The sequence below is a fragment of the Odocoileus virginianus genome, chromosome 5 (assembly GCF_023699985.2).
Source record: "Odocoileus virginianus isolate 20LAN1187 ecotype Illinois chromosome 5, Ovbor_1.2, whole genome shotgun sequence".
In the NCBI taxonomy this organism is placed as follows: Eukaryota; Metazoa; Chordata; class Mammalia; order Artiodactyla; family Cervidae; genus Odocoileus; species Odocoileus virginianus.
In genome coordinates, this window is record NC_069678.1 from 71334746 (window position 1) to 71359161 (window position 24416).

The window sequence follows — 24416 nt, forward strand, 5'->3', positions numbered from 1 at the left end:
ATGTTTTCATTTCCCCTTCCATAAAGGAAAAAAAAAAAAAGTAAGAAAGAAAGAAAAAAGGGGGGGAGAAGCATATGTTATTTCTTTGCTGCCATTTGAAACAGCCAAGTTGAGAGCCAATTTATTCAGCCTAATTCATTCCAGATTTCTCAAGGAATAAACAGTGTTCTTGAGAATTCTCAGATGTACGGCCAGTAGGGATCCAGTTGCCCAGGAGAGCTAATGTCTAAATGCAGGTACCCCTTACTCAGAGTGCAAGGCCTTGGTGGCGGGGTGGTGAACTCAGAACACTCTCTGGGATGCCCCCAAGACCCCAGAGCTGTGTGATGTGACAATTGCTTTGCATAGCTAAGCATAGACTTAGGACAGCCCTTTAGGATCCCTGGAAGCAATATTAGTTTCATTGTTCAAAACTCAAATCAAATCTGCAGAGAAAGAAGAGATTTCTCAGAGAGGAAATAACAAAGGAACTTTGCTTATACCCCTTTCATGAATCCTAAATATCCTTCAAGACCCCCAAAGAGCCCACCTTTTCTATAAAGCCTTCCTAGGTGATTCTGGCCTATAAAGTTAGAGGATTCCTACTGGAGCTGTTTCAAATCACATTTCTCAGATGAGGGAATAGAGAATTGCTACTCTCCAAACACCCCTCTTACTGAGAACATCTAATTCTTACTGAAGAAAATTATATCCTTTGGAGGCAGGTGTTGTAGGATCAAATTTAGTTTCATTTTTACTTTATAAATTTAGGCAAGTTAGCTCCCTGATCCGGCTTCCTCATCTGAAAAATGAAGACAATTTCAAGGTTTCAGATAACACACATGTGTGAAACAGTACAGATATTTTTGTAATGTTTGTTGCTTCATCATTGTGAGTTTGGTTTCCTCCAGCACATCATAAGCCCCTTGGAGTACCAAGCACCACGGTGAGAGGGACAGTCTATGTGCTGCTTGTGCTCAGATCCATTCCTTACCTTCTGATTTGTGTTACCAGGGATGACTGCTGAATTTCCCACTGGGTTGGGCCCTGGAAGGCACATGCTGGAGATAATAGGCCGAAGAGAAAACAGAACCCAGATTATCCACCCTCCTCTCTCTGACTTCCACAGTGTCTCTGGCCCTGGCTGTGTTTTCTGTCCGGCCACTAGATGATTCTCTCTGGGTCCATCTCTGCTCTATGCTAGGCTTCTTAGTCCTTTCACCCATGTAACCAGTTTCCCGTGAGCTCAATTTGGAGTGCTTCCAGGTTGAACCCTTATTGAGTATGGAGCAGGTACTAAATAAATAATTGCTGTATATTTTTATAAAATGACTTTAAAGAGTCCTGATTAATATAGTATATTGGAACTCAATAGATCCTGTGCTATGCTCAGTCGCACAGAGTTGTTTTTGACTCTTTGCAACCCTGTGGACTGTAGCCCACCAAGCTCCTCCATCCATGGGATCTCCAGGCAAGAATAATGGAGTGGGTTGCCATGCCCTTCTCCAGGAAATCTTGATGCAGGGATTGAACCTGCATCTCTTGCATCTCCTGCATTAGCAGGGAGGTTCTTTACCACCATTGCCACCTGGGAAGCCCCCAAAACATCCTAAATATGTGCAAAGTCCCAACATAACCATTTTATAGATAAAGAAACTGCAGCCCAGAAAAGGAAAATAAGTCCACCAAGAAAGACTACTTAGGAAGTATGCAACATTTATGCTCGAATGAGATATTTCTACCAAACCTACAGTGCACATTTCTTCTTAGTACATGGCTTGATATAGAGAGGATGCTATAAATCTTTATCAAATGGAACTCATTCACTGGTCAAATGTAAACTCCTTGGAGTAGGAGACAGAGAGAGACTATAAAGATGCTAATACATATCATGGAATCTGACTTATAGTTAAAATATTAGTGTTAAAATTTGACATACAAATTTTCTGCCAATACTCTGGGAGACAAATGTTACATAGTTTGCAAAATAATTTCTCACATAAGCCACAGAACAACTTTGTGGGGTAGGAGGCAAAAATCAGTATTTATTAGGATTGTTTTATAGTTGAGGAGGCTAAAATTATGGGATTTAAAGTGACTTGTTCAAAGTAAGATCCCAGTCTGAATTCAAATAGATCTTCTGATTACAAAATGAATATTGTTCCAATTACATTCCCCCATGCTCCCTATCTAACATCTGAAGTAGATACACCATCTGGAAGCTATAATATATTTAGCCATTATGGCAGCATTAACAAGTTAGAAATATCCTTCTCAAAATGGGTTACTTACAGCTCCAGGGGACTCACAGGGCTGTCCTGGGGCTACTTGAAGCCAAAGAATAAACCTGCTGGACCTTCCTGTGCATGAAATTTATTTGATGGCTTGAGAAAATATGTAAGTACTTAAATAAAAGATTGTTTCACATTAAACTAACATGATTATGAGGAAGAATACAAAATTCTTGTGATTTTATTATAAAATACAATCCCTCAAAGCATTTTTGAGTTTATCATTGCACTTTTAGGTCATGCTTATGTTTCTGGGGAAGTGTCTTCATTCTCCAACCCAGAAGTACTTTAGTAAGAGTTTAATAAATAGTATATTTTTTAAGAATATCATTTTTTTAAAAATCAAAGTAATATATGCACATAATTAACAAATAAAATTGTATAGAGGGATAGTAATGAAGACCAAGAGTTTTCTTCTCCTTCTTTCCTTCCCATCCTCATGTCCAGTCTTACTCTCAGAAACAGCAATCTATTATGTGTTTTTTCTGTTTTTTGTTTATCTTCTTTTTTTAAAAATTGGAGTATAATTGCTTTACAATGATGTGTTAATTTCTGCTGTACAATGAAATGAATCAGCTACATTTATACATATATCCCCTCCCTCATGGACCTCCCTTCCTCCCATCCCCCCATCCCACTCATCTAGGTCATCAGAGCTGAGCTGAGCTCCTTGTGCTATACAGCAACTTCCCAATAGCTATCTATTTTACACATAATAATGTGTATATTTCAGTCCTAATTACCCAGTTCACCCCACCCTTCCTTTCTCCTCCTGTGACCATATGTCCATTCTCTACATCTGTCTGGAAATAGGTTCATCTATACTGATTTGGGTCTTCCCTGGTGGCTTCCCTGGTGGCTCAGAGGTCAAAGCGTCTGCCTGCAATGCAGAAGACCTGGGTTTGATCCCTAGGAGGGGAAGATCCCCTGGAGAAGGAAATGGCAACCCACTCCAGTATTCTTGCCTGGAGAATCCCATGGACGGAGCAGCCTGGTGGGCTATAGCCCACAGTGTCGCAAAGAGTCGGACACAACTGAGCGGTTTCACTCACACACTATACTGATTTTCTAGATTCCACATATACATGTTAATATATGATATTTGTTTTTGTTTCTGACTTACTTCACTCAGTATAACAGACTCTAGGTCCATCTACATCTCTACAAATGACCCAATTTTGTTCCTTTCATGGCTGACTAATATTCCATTGTATATATGCACTACATCCTCTTTACCCATTCATCTGTCATTGGGCATTCGGGTTGTTTCTGTGTCCGGGTTATGGTATATAGTACTGCAATGAACACTGGGGAAACTGTGTCTTTTTGAATTATTGTTTTCTCAGGATATATGCCCAGTAGTGGGATTGCTGGGTCATATGGTACTTCCGTTTTTAGTTTTTTAAGGAACCCCCACAGTATTCTCCACAGGGCTGTGTCAATCTACATTCCCACCAATAGTGCAAGTAGATTCCGTTTTCTCCACAGGTTTTCTAATTTATTGTTTGTAGCTTTCTTGATGATGGCCATTCTGACCAGTGTGAGGTGATGTCTAATAGCACATGGAATGCAAATCAAAAAACCAATCAAAATATAGGCAGAAGACCTAAATAAAGATCTCTCCAAAGAAAACATACTACTGAACAAACATACATGAAAATGTGCTAAATGCAAATCAATCTTTAAATAATGCTTGTTTTACTATTTCTTGGTAAATCAACTTTGAATATTATTCATTAGCTTCTGCTTATGACAGACTGGTTCCAAATCAGGAAAGGAGTACATCAAGGCTGTATATTGTCACCCTGCTTATTTAACTTATTTGCTGAGTACATCAAGAGAAACGCTGGGTTGGATGAAGCACAAGCTGGAATCAAGATTGCTGAGAGAAATATCAGTAACCTCAGATATGCAGATGACACCACCCTTACGGCAGAAAGTGAAGAAGAACTAAAGAGCCTCTTGATTAAAGTGAAAGAGGAGAATGAAAAAGTTGGCTTAAAGTTCAACATTCAGAAAACTAAGATCATGGCATCCAGTCACATCACTTCATGGCAAATAGATTGGGAAATGGTGGAAACAGTGGCTGACTTTATTTTGGGGGGGCTTCAAAATCACTGCAGATGGTGATTGCAACCATGAAGTTAAAAGACGCTTGCTCCTTGGAAGAAAAGTTATGACAAACTTAGACAGCATATTAAAAAGCAGAGACATTACTTTGCCAACAAAGGTCTGTCTAGTCAAGGCTAGGTTTTTCCAGTAGTCATGTACGGATGTGAGAGTTGAACTATAAAGAAAGCTGAGAGCCAAAGAATGGATGCTTTTGAACTGTGGTGTTAGAAAAGACTCTTGTGAGTCCCTTGAACTGAAAGGAGATCCATCCTAAAGGAGATCAGTCCTAAGCGTTCATTGGAAGGACTGATGTTGAAGCTGAAACTCCAATACTTTGGCCACCTGATGTGAAAAGCTGACTCATTTGAAAAGACCCTGATGCTGGGAAAGATTAAGGGCAGGAGGAGAAGGGGACGACAGAGGAGGAGATGGTTGGATGGCATCACCAACTCAATGGACATGAGTTTCGGTAAACTCCAGGAGTTGGTGATGGACAGGGAGGCCTGGTGTGCTGCAGTCCATGGGGTCACGAAGAGCGGTGACATGACTGAGCAACTGAACTGAAATTAACATCATTTTAATGCCTCTAAAAATATCCTCTTCTTTCTTTGAGCTTGCTTTTTTATCCCCTTGATGGTTTTCGATGAACAATATCTTAATATTGTTATGATCAAATCAATCTCATTTTTGTCCCCTGCTTTCTCTACTTATATTTTTCCAAATTATATTTTGAGAGTTGTAATTTTTTTTTTTTTTTTTTTTTTTACTTAGACCCACAGTCTATCTGGAATTGATTTTTACCATGGTGTAAAGTAGAGGACAACTTTACATTTTCTGAATGGAAGAATATATTTGTAGCATAATAACAAACAAAGGGCTCACTTTCACAATATAGAAATCACATCTACAAATTACTGAAAAAATACCAACAACCCAATAAAAACATGGAAGCATTGAGCAAAAAAATTGCAGATGAATATATTCTAATGACTTGTCAACATATGAAAAAGTATTTGTTTCCTTTGTAATGACAAAAATATAAATTCAAATCATAATAAGAAAGCATTTTAAATTCTTGAATAAAAAACATCGCAAAGTTTTACAGTTACAAATATGGGCAAATATGCAGAACATCAGAGACTTTCCTGAACTCATGGTAGGAATATAAATGATTAAAACTATTTTGAAAACTATCTGACATTATCTACCAAAGTTGAACATATGCATATCTTGTAATCAAGCAGTTCTACTCTTTGGTACATACCCAATTGATACATATGCACATAAACACAAGGAATGTGTTCAAGAATTGCATAATAGTATTATTCACAAGTCTTAGGTTGGAAACAATCCAAAAGTCCACAAATAGTAGAATGGGTTAATATGTGGTAGAATAAAATTGAATCTTGAACAATGTGGGGATTAGGGGTGCTGACCTTCCTCACAGTCAAAAATATGCATAACTTTACAGTCAGCCCTTGGTATCTGCAGTTTGGCATCCATGGATTCAACCAACCCTGGATTGTGTCATACTGTAGTATTTATTTGTTAAAAAAAAATTCACATACAAATGGACTCATGCTGTTCAAACTTCTGTTGTTGAAGGTTCAACTGTATTTTTATAGCAAAGAAAGTGATGACTCTCAAACATTATCTTGAGTACAAGAAGCCACACACACACACACACACACTCATACATGCAGTGTATGATCACATTTCTATGAAGATAAAAAGAGAAGCAACAAACTATAGTGATGGAAGTAAGCATAAAGATTATTGCTCATAAATAACAAGGAACCCAATACAATAAGTGTGTTAGTTTCTTAAACTGAAAGTAGTGTTAGTCACTCAGTCATGTCAGACTCTTTGTGATCCCATGGACTGTAGCCCACCAGGCTTCTCTCTGTCCATGAAATTCTCCAGGCAAGAATACTGCAGTGGGTAGCCATTCCCTTCTCCAGGGGATCTTTCTGACCCAAGCATCAAACCTGGGTCTCCTGCATTGCAGGCAGATTCTTTACTGTCTGAGTCACCAAGGAAACCCCATTAGTAGTTAGTTTCTTGGAACTGCCATAAGAAAACACCACGGACTGTGTGATTTTAACAACAGAAATGTATTTTTCATGATTCTGAAGGCTAGAAGTTTGAGATCAAGGTGTCAGCACAGTTAGTTTATTCCAGGCCTTTCTTGACTTGTGGATGGCTATCTTTCCCTAGTGTCTTCACCTGGTCTTTCCTCTGTGCGTGTTTCATCCTATTTTCCTCTTCTTATAAGGGCAATCATATTGGATTAGAGCCCATCCTAATGACCTCATTTTAACTTTTTTACCCCTTCACAGGCCATACATCCAAACACAGTCACATTTTGAAGTACTGTGTACTTTGACTATTAGGAGTTCAACATTTGAATTTGGGCAAGGTGGTGGTAACCTGGGGTTTAACTTGGTGGTGATTGATGGCAGGGAATATTTGTTTTGTTTCCTTTTTTGAATGTATGTTATATTACATGATATAAGGATTAAATATAGATATAGTTAAAATGTGAATTAGCTTTGCTGAGGTAACAAATAAACCTGAAATCTCAGTAGTATACAACAATAAATGTTTATTTCTCACTCACATTACTTCTTGGTAGCTGTGTATCAACTTCAACCTTGATCCAGGCTTTCATGGAGAAATGCCATTCTTGTGGCAAAGAAGAAAGAATAAGAAAGTTGGTAGAAACTCATGATGTCCCTTCAAGCAAAAACAAAAACAAACAAACAAAATGTGTAATCTAGTCTCATTTTGTAAAAATGTTAGTGATCATTTTCTGGTAAACATTGGTGGCAAGGCACTTTACCTTCTTTCCTGAGTGGGAGGTAGCCAACATCAAAACAACAAAAAAAAGTTAAAAATTCTCAACTGTACAAGTAAGGGGCAAATAACTTGGAACAACCAAATTGTTGTTACTGTTCAGTCTCTCAGTTGTGTTTGATTCTTTGCGACCCCATGGACTGCAGCATGACAGGCTTCCCTGACATTCACCATCTCCCAGATCTTGCTCAAAATCACGTCCATTGAGGCAGTGATGCCATCCAACAATCTCGTCCTCTGTTGTCTCCTTCTCTTGATGCTGCCTTCAGTCTTTCCCAGAATCAAGATCTTTTCTAATGAGTTGACTCTTTAAATCAGGTGGCCAAAGTATTGGAGCCTCAACTTCAGCATCAGTCCCTCAATATTTAGGACTGATTTCCTTTAGGATTGATCTGTTTGATCTCCTTGCAGTCCAAGGGACTCTCAGGAGTCTTCTCCAACACCACAGTTCAAAAGCATCCATTCTTCATCACTCAGCCTTTTTTAAGGCCCAACTCACATCCATACATGACTACTGGAAAAAACATAACTTTGACAAGATGGATCTTTGTTAGCAATATCTCTCTTTGTAATATGCTAAATTTGCCATAGATTTTCTTCCAAGAAGCAAGTGTCTTAATTGCATGGCTGTAGTCACCACCTACAGTGATTTTGAAGACAAAGAAAATAAAGTCTTTCACTGTTTCCATTGTTTCCCCATCTATTTGCCATGAAGTGATGGAACCAGATGCCATGATCTTAGTTTTTTGAATATTTAGTTCTAAGCCAGCTTTTTCACTCTCCTCTTTCACCTTCATCAAGAGGCTCTTTAGTTCCTCTTTGCTTTCTTCCATCTGCATATCTGAGGTTACTTATATTTCCCCTGGCAATCTTGATTCCAGCTTATGCTTCATCCAGTCCACCATTTTGCATTATGTACTTTGCATGTAAGTTAAAGAAGCATATAAGTTAAAAAAAAAAAAAGTTGACAATGTAAGCCTTGATGTACTCCTTTCTCAATTTGGAACCAGTCTATTTGTTGTTCCATGTCCAGTTCTAACTGTTGCTTCTTGACCTACATGCAGATTTCTCAGGAGGCAGGTCAAGTGGTCTGGTATTCCCATCTCTTCAAGAGATTTCCATATTTTGTTGTAATCCACACAGTCAAAGTTTGTGGAACTGAATAATCCACCATAAAAAAAGTGAATAGAAAATTTTAAAACTGGAAGAAAATATTTGAGATGCAGAAATACATTTTTGATTGGTAATGGAAGTATAGGACAAAAAAAATGGAGATTTTGTTTTATAACCTTGAAATAGAGAAAATGATCTAAATTTGATATAAAATTCTGAAGTCATAACTAATAATTAAAAACTGAATTAGAAAATTGCAATGCATAAAGTTAAAAGACAATCGGAAAATATCTGAAACTCAAATCACAGGCAAAAGGGTATTTTTGGGAGTATGATGTGCTTCTACAAATTAATAAGAAAAGGTCTAACAACCTGAAATTTTACCAACTGTAAAATATTCATTTATTCATATTTACTCATATGACATTTTCATTCCTAGGGTCCCAGACTACCTAGCTGGATAATTCTAAAAAGAGAAATAAAAAATGAAATGAAAATGAAGTGAAAAGCTCAAACCCAGGAAACATCCTCAGTCATACTGCTACTGCTGTCACTTCAGTCGTGTCCGACTCTGTGCAACCCCATAGATGGCAGTCCATCAGGCTCCGCCGTCCCTGGGATTCTCCAGACAAGAACACTGGAGTGGGTTGCTGTTTCCTTCTCCAATGCATGAAAGTGAAAAGTGAAAGTGAAGTCGCTCAGTCGTGTCCGACTTTTAGTGACCCCATGGACCGCAACCTACCAGGCTCCTCCATCCATGGGATTTTCCAGGCAAGAGTACTAGAGTGGGGTGCCATTGCCTTTTCCACCTCAGTCATAAAGTAAATGCAAATTAAAGCCATAATCTCACACCATGTTTACTCACCTATCAGACTGGCAGAGATCACAACTTGGATTATGAACTTTGTGGCCCAATGGGCAATCTTATATATTGCCAAGATTAGGGTAAATTGGATCAATTTAGTAGTATCTCTAAAAGTTTATAATGTACTCATTCTTTGAGCAAGTGATTCCATTCCTAAGTATTCATGCCATGGATAACACATAAAAAATATAAGTTTGTAGAAACATATTGATTAAAGAATTGTTTTTTAAGAGGGCAAAAATGGAAAAGAGTCCCAATTTTACTTCTATAGAGAACTGGGTAAAATAAACTATGGTACATCTATATAACAGAATTATATGCAGCCATTAAAATAGACACTTTGATGTTAACAAAAATGGAGAGATCTTCATTGGAAACAAAAAGAGAGAGATGCAGAAAAATTTGTGCAGAAGTCCACTTTGTATGGAAAAGAAAACAGACTGAAAACTATTACCTGGTTTGTTGCCTCTGGAGAGGAGAACTGAGTGGATAAAAGCCAGGGATGGAATCTTACTTGTCACACTTGTCACCATTTTACACCTGTTAATTTTTGAATCATGTATCTGTACTGCCGCTGCTAAGTCACTTCAGTCGTGTCCGACTCTACATGACCCCATAGATGGCAACCCACCAGGCTCTGCCATCCCTGGGATTCTCCAGGCAAGAACAATGGAGTGGGTTGCCATTTGCTTCTCCAATGCATGAAAGTGAAAAGTGAAATGAAGTCTCTCAGTCGTGTCAGACTCCTCGAGACCCCCATGGACTGCGGCCCACCAGGCTCCTCTGTCCATGGGATTTTCCAGGCAAGAGCACTGGAGTGGGGTGCCATTGCCATCTGTACTACCTAATTGCAAACAAGCAAGCAACGTAACAAACATGAATGAAAAACCCAGAGAAACTTAGAGAAGTGGGTATAAAGAACTGAAAAGATCCCAGGATTTATAATCAAAGCTCTTGGTTTCTCTGAGTTCTGTAAAATGTAAATCCATAAAATAAAGATCATAATGTCTAACTAGCACTGTTGTTGAGAGAGTTAGAAATAATGATCATGAAGGGCCTGGCTCAATGAATAGTAGCCATTATTATTGAGTTTGGGCCAATTACAGGTAGGGAAATTAACCATGGAGAAGACTATTCCATACCACACAGGATGTTTAACATCAAGTCCTCCTCAAGGGGCACTTAAGCTTTGGACTACTCTCTGGAGCCTGCCAGAGATGAGGGCAACTCCTTCAGAGCAGGACAGAGCTGGAACTGTTTGGCGGTTCAGTGTTTCAGGTGCAACAGAGCAGCAGGAATGGGTCTTCTTGGCTGGTTTCCCTCATGACCATCAGTTAGCATTTGGGTGAGAGGTGGAGTACTCTGGGTGGTCTGGGGTCCTGTAAGCAGGACTAAGAGATAAAATATAGGATGCTCAGTTACATCTAAATTTCAGATAAACAGCAAGTAATTTCACAGTACAGATATATCCCAAATAGAACAGCAGAGTTTAAAAGCAGCATACCTATCCTACAAGAGCATTTGTTGATTGAAATTCAAAAGTAACTAGGCATCCTGTCCTTTTCCTTGTTAAATCTGGCAACTCTGCCCATCAGTGGAGATACCCATAGGAAAAGTTATGCGTTCATTTGGTAAAATAATGCTAAGGTCCTCAGAGCTAATCTTGAAGAACCACTCCTGCCCAAATATTTCGCAGCATAAATATTAAGGCAGGACTTGAGGTAAAGGTGGGAAAAAAAAGTGTGGAGGAGGCGCAGTTATGCAAAGGTTAACCCACTGCTTAAAACTGCTGCCTCAGTTACTTTCAGCCTCCCCTTTTCTTCCTTGATGAGGTGGGGCTCTTTCAGCTGGAGAGCGAAAAGAGCTATGGGAAGATAGGTGTTTTTCCCCTTCCTGATGACACTCCATTCCCTAGGGAGCATGCGCCAACGAAGCAGGCCTTTAAAAGCAGAAGCTAGGCGCCAGCCGCACTTGGAGGGGAGGCTGCTCTGAGGGGAGGTGGACGTCTCATTGCTCTTTTAGGTTAGTGGTTTTGCAGTCAGATGGCAGTTGGGTGAGGGGGGAACTTGATGGAGGGTGGTGAGGAAATGGCCTCTGCTTTCTTGTTCTTTCTGCAAGAACTTTCTTAGTCCTCCCTCCTTGGACCTAACAGACTGTTCTACTGAAAAGACTGTTGTCACTTTAGCATCTCTTATGAGGCATTTTCACTTTGGGAGAGCTGGCTCTTCACCTCACCCTTCTGCCTTGATTCTGAATAAGATGGTTCTCTAAACGTGGGGAGGCCACAGGGCTCTGAAATGGCTCCTTTCTCCTCTCTGCTCAGACTTTGCCTAACCCACTTTGATTTAAGGGGGAAGCTGCCTGTGGAACCTCTATTTCCAGTCCCCTAAAAAGGTGGCCCGCCTGCAGTGCTCACCATGCCTTTTAGCAGGAGAAATAGGCTTCCGGGGAGACACTATCTGAATGAAACTTCATGGCAACTGCTGTTGCTCCCACAGTGATTGGGACCCGATGAGGTTAGGTCTCTTAAAAAGTTTCTCCTAAAAAAAACCTAACAGGCAATCTGGTTAGTTGTGCCTGCCTGCCAGCTTAGAAGATACTTTTAGATTGGGCTAGAAGGTTGTTCTCCAGCTGTAAATACCTTCATAGAGCTCTGTTCTCCTGTACTGTGTTTTCTCAGAGATGCAGTTCCGCAGCGTGGGTTTTGAGCCAAGCACATTGTTTGGGGACACTCTGTTCCCTAGGGCTAGCACTTCTAGATAGAGAAGCAAGAGCTCACTTTGGATTGTGACTAAGCAGGTGGCACTAGGGGTAAAGAACTTGTCTGCCAGAGGAGGAGACATAAGAGATGTGGATTTGATTGCTGGAGCAGGAAGATTCCTGGGGGGGAGGACATGGCAACCCACTCCATTATTCTTACCTAGAGAATCCCATGAAGAGACAAGCCTTCGCAGGCTACAGTCCATAGGGTCAAACAGAGTTGGACACAACTGAAATGACTTAGCACAAATAACGCTTTTGGAGGCTCAACTCTTTTGCTGAAGTCTTGGCCAGATGAAATAGTGGTACTGATGCTAACAAGCTACTAGAACCCCAGAGTCCAGTAGTAGTCAACAGTTGTTGATGGCTAAGTATCAGCTGAATAGAGAGAAGGTAGGGTTAAACTATACCTCTAGGGAGAGAAAAAGGAGTGAGCATCTCTGGATAAGCAGCCCACTAACCTCTTAATTTCACTGGACTTTACCAATGAAGATATAAAGAGTTGGATGTGAAATAACATCCAGATACCATGTATAGGAGTAAAGTGGCTGAATGTGGGTTTACTTTGAATATTCTAGGTCAAATGCTAGCCTTAATGCTTAAGTGGAGGCTATTGAACAGCAAATCAAATATGGAAACAAACGTTTGGGGCAAGGCATATTAACTTGTTAGATACACGTGTGGAGAAGGCAATGGCAACCCACTCCAGTACTCTTGCCTGGAAAATTCCACGGACATGGACAGAGGAGCCTAGTAGGCTACAGTCCATCGAGTCGCGAAGAGTCGGGCACAACCGAGCGACTTCACTTTCACTTTTGACTTTCATGCATTGGAGAAAGAAATGGCAGCCCACTCCAGTATTCTTGCCTGGAGAATCCCAGGGACAGAGGAGCCTGGTGGGCTGCCATTTATGGGATCTCAGAGTCAGACACGACTGACGTGATTTAGCAGCAACAGCAGATACACATTACAGGCTGTTTCGGCCAACTTCTCAGACTTTAAGAGTGAACTTTTTAACTTGCATATCATTAGGTCACTCCTTTACCCTATGTATTAGATCCTAAAAGTTCGCAGGCACCTCATTGTGTTAAACCAACTACTCTGTACCTCTTTCTAGCAGCCAGTAACTCAGCTGAAGTTGTTAAAGGGGCTTCCTTTGCAATGTGTAGGGGGCTGCAGCTTGCTAGACCCTCCTTGAGTGGGGGAGGGCTGTTAAGTGAATCCTCTTCAGCTGTGACTCCAGGTAGTTGCATGAGCCTAATTGAAACAATTTGAGTCAATCAGCCAGTCTGTAATCTGGAGAATATTTCTCTAATCTGTTTGAGAAATGGTAGTTTAGAAATGCAAAATCTCAAGACAAATGCAGGATCTCAAGAAAAATTAGCGTAACTTAAGGGGATAAAGCCTTCCAATAGTCTTTATCTAGTGTCAAACCCTAAGAAGTTGATTTTACCTCTTTGACTCTGCCTCCCCACTTTGCAGACTCAAGTTTCCATAGCCTGTGGCCAAGAGCTCTTCCAACCCTGTGATTTATTTCAGCCAAGTAGAATTAGGCTGACCAGCTGGTAAAACCATTTGAGAAGGACTGAATTGATTCTCATGACATGAGGTGTTGTAAGACTTATAACAAGTTTATAGACCTCCATGGAAATGTGAGTCATTTTTCTTATCACCCATATGAAGGCTTTAAGGTGAACAGACTATATGGAGGTGGTTATTTGGCAAATAAGGGACATCTGGGCTATAGTCAAGCAAGTAAACTTCAGCTGCTGGAAGGTGGGGGGGAGACATAGAAGGATTTCAAATAGTGGTTGGGAAAATTTCTTACAATAGTCATAACAGCTAAACACTGCAAAGCTCCCAAATAATTGCTACTTGATTAGACTCTAGGAAGCTGCCTGGAAACATCTCTAGTCATCTAGAATGGCTACAGAGTTCAAATAAGCAGTGCCTAGTATAGCACTTGCCATGAACATGTGAGAGAAATGGCTATATGCCTGAACTTGATGTAAACACTGACTCCTATATGACAGGATTTGAGAAGAGCTCAGGTTAAAGCAATTTAGGAAAGCAGTGAACTCTTTGTTGGGTTTTGGCGACTAGGTAGAACTTAACAGGGCACATACCATGCCTGAAGCAATGCTGAACATGGCTGGTAAGAGGCTGGAGGAAGAATTGGGGGTGGGGGGAGGGCGCAATCTGACACTCTAACAGCAAAAGGCAATACAATCTGAAAAATAGTGTTGGAAATAGTTTTAAAACCTCAATGCTAAGAGCTATCTCTTTCTGGTAGTAAAATGCTTTCGTCTCTGTTCTTAAACAACCTTTTGAGTCCACTTTACTTTCATTGTTTGTAGTTGAATCCATCCTAGAAACTAACCTTATGGACCTGAGTATGCCATAACCTCAGTCCTCTTTCTCAGGCCAAGCTGTTGCCTCTGCTTAAAGCTTTCTACCGCGTCTCCCTAGCATCACACCTGTTTCCAGTGGGGGCCACCTCTTAGCCCTCCTGTGGTCCTTGAAAGCGGGGGGTGTGATAAGTGTGGGCTTTGAAGCTGGATCTCAGTGCAGCTCTAAAGTACTGTGTGACTGGTTAATCTCACACTGTTTACATATACTATCTATCATTATGCTCCATGCCTGTTTGCTACTCAGCATAAATAGATGCTCAAAACTGGCATTTATGTTCAGCTACTTTAAACTTCTACCATAAATTGAGTGTAGTAGAGAAAGATACTAATGTCTAACTATAATCACTAGAACAGTAATGGTCATGATGCTAATGCCTGAAGATATGTATGGAACAAATACAAAACAGGCCTATGACAGTGTGATAACTACTTGTGTTGCATCTCTGAAGATAAGGAACCTAGTAAGTGCTTCACAACAAGCACCAGGCTCCATATTGCAGAACCATAAACAGTTAGCTGGCTACCTTTGCTCCTGCATATCTGTCTAAGCTTACCTGTTGAGCTGATTTTGGGAAAACAAGTCCATCCATACCACTCAGCTAATAGGTGAGTGGTAGGCCCATTAAACTTTGAGGACAAGATCTATCCTAAATTTAGCAGTTGCTTCAACTGTAGCAATGAAAGACTGTAACACAGGACAAACCCAGCATTCTTGCATGGTTTGGGGTCTTTTGAAATTAAAATATGCTAAGAAAAAGAACAGCTGACACCAAATACAGAAAAACCATTCAAATGTGTCTAAACTTAAGGTCCAAGCCAAATAAGCACCTGCTTTCTACTCTTTTCTCCTCCCATTGGACCAGCTGCTGTCTTATGTTTCCGTGCTTCAGAGAATTTCAGATAAACAGATAAACACAACTTGTGCTAAATCAAGATACTGCCAAGAACCATACACAGGGATTGTACTTGGCAACTTACTGTCAAATGCCATACAATTGTCTTGTTCCCTTGGAAGCCACAGCTATGGCCAGTGCTACTGGCATGATTTTATTTTTTCCTCTTGATATGGAGAAAAATACTATCTAACCAAGAGCCAGTATCCTGTCCTAAGAAGGAAGGTGGCTCTCCAAAGGCAAAAGTTCATTGTTGAACTCTTAGCCTGTTTTGCCCTTGGAACCAGATGGACTATTCTTGTAATGGAAGCTCTGTTACATAACCCATCTTGGAAGGATTTTAAACCTTCCTATAACAGATCATGACTCTTATGGATGAAATGCACCCTCTTCTGGATGGGGATGCCTTTTAAAAGGATAGGTAGTGATACCTATCATGTAAGGAGCTTGGAAGTGGTCACTCCATGCAACTGGGAAAACCTAGCAAAATGGCAACTAATCACAAGTCTGATAAAAAAAAAAACTAAGACCATAAGGCAAACTGCTCTCAAAACAGACACAGGCAGACACAGAATTACTTACCTAAGAAGAGACCCTGTGACTCAGGACCCAGTACTCAAGTTGGAAACTTTAACTCATAACTGCTGGTGTGGACAAGTGTGAATTAAAGGGGGCCCAATTTTGGAGGGGGTCCCCCAAACCCAAAGTTCTGTGAGTTTTACCTCCAGAACCATAGCATGTTCTCCCGGTGAAGATAAACATGTCCTATATTCTTTCAGCAGTGGAAGTGGGAATGAATAGTAACTATCTTGGAATATCAGTGTGTTCTGTTAACAAAGCCTGTTTTCAAGAGACTACCAAACCCTAACTGTTTTAGGGGGAAAGGAAATACCCAATGCCTGCCCTCTAGCCTTTCTGCTTCACATAAGGAAGAAAGGAACATTTGTGAAGAGCACAGCCCGAAATCTCAGGATCCCTAATAGACTTGAAACATAATCATAGGAACACAGAACTCTAGAATGCTTCCTGGTCCCTCACAACTTAACCCCACAGCATTACATCTCCAATGCAATAGCAGGGGGATATAACTGAAAACTGGGGCTTCCCAGGTGGGTTCTAGTGGTTTAAAAAAAAAACCTGCCTGCTGGTGCAGGAGACAAAAAAGATATGGGTTTGATCCCTAGGTCTGGAAGATCTCCTGGAGGGGAGGGCATGGTAATCCACTCCAGTATTCTTGCCTAGAGAATTCCATGGAGATAGGAGCCTGGCAGGCTACAGTCCATAGGGTTGCACAGAGTTGGACACAACTGAAGTGACTTCACGCACACACATAACTACAAACTACGTGTCCAAGGCCTCCTTTAATAAGTCTCTGGGAATCCCAAAGACAACAGGAAACTAAAACAGACACCATAGGAAAATTTAGCCTGACACACAATTACAGTAAATAATAAACATGGTGCAAACCCCAAGTGAGATATGCAACCTCACACTAAAGGCCTATTTACGTCAGTTTATTTTATCCAGTTCACAATACTTTGCTTTCAGCAAAAAGTTAAGACAAGGCAAAAGAAAAAGCAGCTTGAAAAGAACAAATATCAGAACTAGACTCAAATATTTTAAAGATGATGAAATTAACAGACAATTTAAAATGGACACACTAAAGGCTCTAAGTGGTCAGCATACAAAGAAAGTGAGTAATGTAAGCAAAAATGGAAAGTTAAGAATAAAAGGGAAACTCTAGAAATAGTCAATTAACAGAAATAAAGCCTTTGGGGCTCATCAATAGAGTATACATGAATGAAAAATCAGTGAACTTAATGTCAATAGAAACGTCAAAACAAACATGAAGAGGGGGGACAAAAATGACAGCAGTATCACTTCAGGACAATTACAGATACTGTAACATGCACAATAGGAATAGCAAAGGGGAATAGAAGATACTTGGAACAATGTGAACTTTCCAAAATTAATGCTAGACACCAAATCACAGGTCCAGGGAACTCAGAACATTGAGTAGGATAAACAGAAAAATATCAACATCTTAGGCATATAATCACTGAAGATCTTGAAGGAGGAAAAACATTTTGTCTATAGGGGAACAAGGATAAATGTTACTCTAGATGCCCCAGAAACCATGCAGACAAAGAGTGGAGTGAAACACTTAAGATGCTGAAAGGAAAACGTAGAATTCTATATCAAATAAAAGTACTTTGCAAAAGTGGACAAAGACAAATGATCTTCCACTAGACCAACTTGAAAGAAGTGAAAAATTCTTCAGAAAGGAGTCAAAATGAGTCAAATCCAGCTATAAGAAAAGTGTATTAGAGTATAAGGCAAAATATTCAACAGTGTACAAAAAACACTATTTGGCAACTATAATTTGAGTAAGTGAAATTTAAAAAGCTGGCTTGAAAGTCAACATTCAGAAAACTAAGATCATGGCATCTGGTCTCATCACTTTATGGCAAATAGAAGTGGGGTGGGCAGGGAGTGGAAACAGTGACAGATATTATTTTCTTGGGCTCCAAAATTACTTCAGACTGTGACTTGAAGCCATAACATCAAAAAGACATTTGCTCCTTGGAAGGAAAGCTATGACAAACCTAGACAGTATATTAAAAAACAGACATCGCTTTGCCAATGAAGGCCCATGTAATCAAAGCTATGGTTTTTCTAGTAGTCATGGATGTGAGATTTGGACCATAAAAAAGGCTGAACGCCAAATAATTTTGATGCCTTCAAACTGTGATGCTGGAGAAGACTCTTGAGAATCCCCTGGGTAGTAAGGGAGATCAAACCAATCAATCCTAAAGGAAATCAGTCCTGAATATTCATTGGAAGGACTGATGCTGAGCTGAAACTCCAATACTTTGGCCACCTGATGCAAAGAGTCGACTCATTGGAAAAGACCCTGATGCTGGGAAAGATTGAAGGCAAAAGGGGCAGAAGTGGATGAGATGGCTAGATAGCATCACCAACTCAATGAACATGAATCTGAGCAAACTCCAGGAGATATGGTGGAGGACAGAGAAGCCTGGCATGCTACAGTCCATGGGGTCACAAGGAGTCTGACAAAACTTAGTGACCAAACAAGTGAAATGAATGACAGGCTATTAAGATCAGGGAAGAATTGGAAATACACTACTATAAGGGCTTCCTAGGTGGCACAGTCATAAAAAGAACCTGCCTGCCAAGGCAGACACTGTTTTGATCCCTGGATCAGGAAGATCCCTGGAAAAGAAAATGGCAGTCCATTTCTGTGTTCTTGCCTGGAAAATTCCATAGACAGACTTCTCTGGGCTATAGTCCATGCGGTCACAAATAGTCGGACAAGACTTGTGTGACTGAGCACACACGCGAGGTGATTCTACTACCCATGAAGTTGTATGATGCTTGTTAAAAGAGAAGGATCTATTGTAAGTGTAGACTGTAATCTCAAGAGTGATCACTAAAATCAGAATTACAATATACTAAGAGAAAACAGTAACACAGAATATTCAATTTAGAGAAGGCAGAGTGGAACACAGAAAACAAAAAACAATATAGGCAACTAATACAAGATGATAACAAATATGAATCCAACTTATCAAATGTCAGTTGTCTAAATATACCCATTAAAAGTCTAAATATACTCATTAAAAGGCTATCAATGTGGATCAAAAGACAACCATATGTTGTCTATAAGAAACTCAATTTGAATACTTTGTGCAAAAATAAAGGGGTTGAGAAATATCCATGTTAACACTAATCCAAAAAAAATTGTCACTTCACTCAAACCTTGACTGTAGAATAAGAAAGAAAAGTGGGGAGAGGCATCATATAACAAAGGGGTCAATTTTCTGAAAAGAGATAACAATCTTTAATGTGCATATGCCTAACAGGATCAAAATAGAAGCAGCAAAAGCCAAACAGAACTACAAAGAAAACTGGATTTCTGTCCTTGGAGCTTTTAACATCCCTCTATGGGCAGGCAGAAAATCATAGTTGAACTGAAGCAAATTATCAGTTAACTGAATCCAATTGACTTCTATAGAAAACTTAATCCAACAACAGAATCCACATTCTTAGAGGTCCCGCACAGTGTTCATCAAGACCACATTTGAGGTTGTTAAATCAACCTCAATTTAAAAGAAATGTTAAAAAGCATTCTCAACACAATGGAATTAAATCAACAGAAAGCTAGATGTCAATACTTAGAGTTTAAAAACTGCTAAATGGAGGTCAAAAGGGTTATTGAATTTTTAATATTTGAATTAAAATAAAACTTGTGGGATACAACAAAACAGTGCTTACAGTTAACCCTGGGTGGAGTCATCCTTTTTGGCCAAGTAGTAAGACCCCTAAACCATGCTATGTTTGTTTTCTCATACCATCGCCAGCACCTCCTTTATTAGTTCAGATCCTCAGAAACCAGGATAGAATTGCAGACTTATTAAGGGAAATGGTGTGAAACAGAGGTAACAGGAATAAGCAGAGAAAGCCTTTCACACTCTATATTTCTGATTTGTGTGATAGAAGGAAGTGCAGAATTAGGTAGAGTCTGACAATAGCTCACTTCTGAGAAACCCTAGCTGGACAGTGGAGCCCCAGAGTTTCTCAAGCGTTCCTACTCGAGGAGCTGTGTCACACAGCAGTCCATCTGAGCCTGCACTTCTCTGCCTCTGGCCGAGGGCAGCAGGTGATGCCACGGTGGGTTGCTGAAGACGCAACTAGCTGCCCGCCCATTTGTAGATTCCTCTAGTGGAAACATCGTGACACAGCTTCAGGGTCATAAGAACTGTGACTTGGGGAGTCCTAGATAATTGAGTATAGAAATATTTGACTCCTTCTGCTCCTCTCCACTATGGTGGAATACCCCAGGAAACTTTAGATCACTAAAAGCCCTTCAAATGAAAGTCAAAATTTTCTGACTTGTTGCATTCATAAGGTTATATCCAGCAAAGTATGTTGACTAGTACTGCTTATTCTGTCCTTACTTGGAAAGATAGGCTGAAATGTCTCAGGAATTTGCATTTACTCTGAAGCACAAGTCTCCATGAAAGAGATAATTTAAGGTGGTTAGTCAAGAAAAAGTCAAGCCTATCACTTACATTCATAGAGTGTACAATGACTTAAGGTTTACCAAAGAGCAAATATTAGTTTTAACTAAAGTCTTAGTTTTGTTTGAGAAGGCCCCTTAAAGCCTGCAAGTGAGTTTTGGACAAATATTAACAAGTCAAAACTTAGGAAGAGGTCACTTATAAAGATGCGTGATAGGTGATGCTAGGAACAATCAGTGGTCCATTGAGGGCTTAAAAACTGGAGATACTTGAATGACAAGAGCTGTGTGTGGTTTTTGTTTGCTTGTCTTGGTCATGGTTCAAATTCTGGGGGCCAGGAGAAAGTTACATGGAATGCAACAGAACTTTAAAGGTTTTACTCCATTTGCACCTTATTTTTTGGCCCATGATGGAAGAGGATGGAAAATATTGTATCACCTGTTCTTTACTTGCTCAGAAGATAATTCCAGGATACTGAATTCTTGAAACTCTATGGAAATGAAAAGCCCCTTATAAGATGAGACATTATCTAATATGCAGTTCACATAAAACTGAACGAAGACTAATCAGTTCGCATACAAACTGCACCCCAAGACTGGCAATGATCCCAGCTGGTGTTCTTACAGTTCTGGGAAGCAGAAGACTGTGGACGTTTCTCTTCAAATATTTATACCACAATAGAAATACCAGTCAAATATTGCAAGTCATAAAATATAATGTAAAACAGATGCCTTTCACCTTTTTAAAAGTTTAATTTGGTTTTGATCAATGATATGATCTTAGTGAGAGACATGCAAATGTTCAGGTCTCCAAATGACTATCAAAAGTTTTAGAAAAATTGGCCAATCATAACAAAGGAAGTACTTTTTGGAAATATGGAGCCTTAGTAATACAAAGGAAGGAAACAAACTAGAAAATATGCTTAGAGCAATAAGCATACACATCTCAGTTTACATAAAAGAAACTTGGAGCTCTAGAGAAGGAGTCTATAAGCCTAGTTAAGAAACAAATCACTTGGGGGAACTTGACTTCATATGAGTTATTGGATAATCCGTATCTTGCTAATATTACCTAATATGGTTCCACTAACCTAGAAAGGAGCAAGTAGCTTGGGTTGCACAGAATAGAGTGGGTTGAAAATAGTAAGGAAATGACTTCATGTTGCTTGGGCTTAAAAACATAACTTCAAGCTATCAGGTTTGTGCAAAAGTGATGGAGGGGTGTGCAAACATTGTTTTGCATAGTTGAAATTTACCATTTGGTACTGGAATATGCTCTTTAATATAGGGACAACTTGCAACATCAATACATTTGGCCTAGGAACTGCTAAGGTGATGGGAGTATGGCGGTGTGCACTGTGATGGAGGTTTTCCATTGTTGAAATTGATATTTGCATATATTCTTAAATATTGAGACAACTCACAACGTCAACAATGCATTTGATGTGCTGTGCACAGTGCTGTGTCACCTGTGACTTTGGCATATTTTTCCTGTCTCAAAGCAGGGGCTGTGGAATTAAGGTCTCAAGGTGATGGATGGCATAATGCAGGGACTTCCAAGAGGGACAACATATTCTATTCAGGGCATTTTGAAAACTATGGGGACTCTTTTAGTTGTCACAGTCATTGTACCAATATGGCAACTAGTAGCATTCTGGAGCCCAGTCTATCTCTGGATCTCAATTAACAGGCCAACTGAGTTCAAAACTTACCCGCAGGTGAAAAAAATGTTTACTATTGAACTTGCAACTTAACTGTTGTATTGTTTATGTTGTCCAAGAAGGCAGTATCTTGGGATAAGTTTGACTTTTGGTAGCTTTGAAAAGAAAGTACACTTCAAATGAGCCATCTTAATGATAATGCCACTAGGGTTTTTGTGGCCACTTCAGTGCATTTGTATTGGTCTGTGTTTGTCGTGTCATCTCCTGGAGTTTCAACAAATGGGTACAAGCATATGACATTTATGTTCTAGTATTGTGCCTGAGAAACTGTGCATGTCTTCATCTCTTATCAAATAATCTTCACATTAGATAGAAACACTAGGATAACAGGAATCATAATAGTTTAAATGGGAAAGCTATTAAATATTCCCAGCCTATTTAAAACCCTAACCAATTTCTTCAAACATGACTAAAACACCATAAGCACAAATTCACCAAGCATTTTTATGATAATGCTGTTCAAACACCTATAAAGCCAAGTTATCCACTAATGATTTCAACATCTATTTGTAAATCAGCAATACTGTACAGTACTAGGTACAGAGCTAAGATCTTTAAATATTGCCAGGGGAGAACTTAGACCTGCAAAGAACTTAAATAGTCAGGAAACGTGGGGAAGACAGTTGGGGTTATACAACCCCTTCAAGTGTGATCACAAGTATGACTCGACTAGACTATGACTCTACTAGGAGAAAAGTAAGATGGCTTGTGTGCAAACCGTGTTTCCTTGAGTAAAAATAGCAGGCAACAAAGGAAACTTGAGTTAGTGGGTCTCAGTGAGGAATGTCTGAGGATAACAGAGTGTTGCTTTTCTTTTAAAGGCATGTTTAAAATACATTCCAAAATAAAAGGAACATACTTCGTTTAAAAACTTCTGCCCACTAGAATGATTTCCATTATTTTCAAATCAAAAGACCTGAAATCTGGCCCTGACAATTAGTAGTAATGTGGCTTTGGCAAAGTCACACTAATTCTTCAGTCCCCTCATTGATAAGGAGGGAGTGCTACCTTCTAAGGGTGACTGAACTGAGTATAGTGTTAGAATATAAACTATCACCCGGTGAAAGCCCAGTCTCCTCACACATTAAGCAGATATGTTTATATTCTAAGCTGTTTTATCCTAGATCTTTGCTTTAGTCTTTGCCAGCATATACTAATCTTATAGGGTCCTTCCAGACTTCCTTGGGTAGTATATTGCAACTGGGGTTGTCCAGAGGCAGGTAGGAACTAGAACAAGCTAATGCTATGCCTTTGGAAGAAAGGTTCCTGCTTCATGAGGCTATACTGTCCTAGACCATTTCTAATGAAAAGTGAAGCTAGCTCTTCTATAGAGTTAGTGTATAGTTGGTCCCATTGGGCCCATGAATTCCAACTTATGACCATGATAAGCTCATTCTGGTGTTTGTGTTTAGCTTAACTAGAGCTTATGTACATGAATATTATCTCTACAGTGAATCCCTTTCTCTGTGTAGATGAACTGTCTGAATTAACAATCTCTAAAGCAAACTGAGATGGAAACCCCTGCTTTTCTCTTTAAAAAAAAAAAAAGTCTTCGGGAAAGACTGGCAAAAAACTGTCAACTAGTAGTCACCAAAGGTGACTTGAGACTTAGTCTTCACTAGCTTGTAATAAACTTTGAAGGTTATTTTAGTCTGAGTCTTAACAGGGCATTGGGATCTGAGCACATTTTGCAGTGCAGAACTTGAGAGCCCAGTTGGGGTGAGGTGAGAGGGGCTTATCTCAAAGAACCATCTGTAGATTAAAAAGCACTAAACCTGTAAAGGAGCCCTCTACGTTCCCAGTACCCTCCTGGGTTCATTTGCCCCAGTCAGACTATTTGTAGTCTCACATGCCTCGCCTTTAGCAGAAACTGTTTGATTATTAGCTCTTGTGATGATCAATTTGTTCTCCCACAAGCTCTAGGAGTTGTGTGTGTAAAAAAAGAAAAATAAAAACACTCCCCACACCTCACATCCTCACCACCACTTGATTCTGTTTGACTTTTATGCTAACCTTGTGGGTGTGAAATGGTATCACTCACAAGTGCCTCAAAGTTCACTTCCTAAAAATACACCATAGGTGAAGTCAGTGTGGTAGCTATAAATGAGGTGACTTTCAGAAATAGTAACTTAATTCTGAGTAAAATTTTCCACATAACAATGTGCAACCTTCAACTGACACAGTGGTTGTGTTCCCGGAAAATTCTACAAGCGTTAAGACCATGCCCAAAACTCTTTATGCCAGATGGAGTGAGATTTTAGACTTGGTTAACTGGTTTTCTTCCCTTCAAGGTCTGAGGCAACTGAGTCACATGGAATGCAAGACAGTTCTTACTCTACAGGACTTCTGTCATGTGCCCTCAAGACATGGCTGG